Raw genomic sequence first — 1,317 nt, 5'->3', positions numbered from 1 at the left:
CTCAGGTTTAATCCCTGGGTCATGAAGATCCCCTGGAGAAGGGCATGGGAACCCACTCTAGTATTTTTGCCTAGAGAATCCCAAGAACAGAGGAAGCTGGCAAATTACAGTCCATAGGGTCGCAAAGAGTGGACACAACTAAAACGACTTAGATTGCATGTACATGAAGTCCTTACACACTGCCAAAACATAGTGCTTCATAACTATTGGCTGCCACGACTTTCTTTTTTTAGTGAACTTTTGGCCAAAGGAATTTGTCTCTGAAATTGAAAAACGAAGAAAATATTAAAATAGTATTTGAATTTTAAGCAGTGTCACCAGTATCTAGACTGGAGGGATTCCTTCTGGGGTATGTGTGTGTGTGTGTGTGTGTGTGTGTGTGTGTGTGTGTATGTGTGTGTGTGTGTGTACTGGCAAACTCATATTTTTTTCCAAAAACTTTGTGAATGCACTTCAATATTGTTCCTGATCTTATCTGAGGTGAAAGAACTTCACAACACAAAACAGACCAGAAATCATTGCATCCTGATAATACAATTCATGAAAATAAGCCTCTCTCAGGAATTGGTGCTAATGGTAAAGTACTGGCCTGTCGTTGCAGGAGATGTAAGAGTCGCAGATCGGGTCCCTGAATCAGGAAGATCCCCTGGAGGAGGGCATGGCAAACAATTCCAGTATTCTTGCCTGGAGAATCCCATGGACAGAGAAACCTGGCAGGCTATAGTCCATGGGTGTGCAAAGAGTTGGAATCTAGTGAAGTTACTTAGCACTCATGACACAATGCCTAATTTCATTAGGTATAGTTTTATTTCAATCATGTAAACTTCCTGATTTCTTTAATACCACAGTTGGTAAAGAATCTGCCTGCAATGCAGGAGACCCAGATTTCATTCCTGGGTAGGGATGACCCACTGGAGAAAGAAATGACAAGCCACTCCAATATTCTCGCCTGGAGAGCTCCGTGGGCAGAGGAGCCAGGCAGGCTACAGTTCATAAGGTTGAAAAGAGTCAGATGTGATTGAGAGACTACTTTTCAACTTTCACTTTTCAACCTGCCTGATCTCACTAACCAGGCTTGGAAACAAATATAGTAAGGTAAATACCAAGGAGAAAGTGACTGGTTAAGCCTATTATACAGAGTGAAGTAAGCCAGAAAGAAAAACACCAATACAGTATACTAACGCATATATATGGAATTTAGAAAGATGCTAACAATAACCCTGTGTACGAAACAGCAAAAGAGACACTGATGTATAGAACAGTCTTATGACTCTGTGCAGAGGGAGGAGGGTGGGAAGAGTTTGGGAGAATGGCATT

Source organism: Bison bison, unplaced genomic scaffold, assembly GCF_000754665.1.
Source record: "Bison bison bison isolate TAMUID 2011002044 unplaced genomic scaffold, Bison_UMD1.0 scf7180017864308, whole genome shotgun sequence".
NCBI classification, from domain to species: Eukaryota; Metazoa; Chordata; class Mammalia; order Artiodactyla; family Bovidae; genus Bison; species Bison bison.
Note: the sequence above shows the minus strand (reverse complement) of the source record.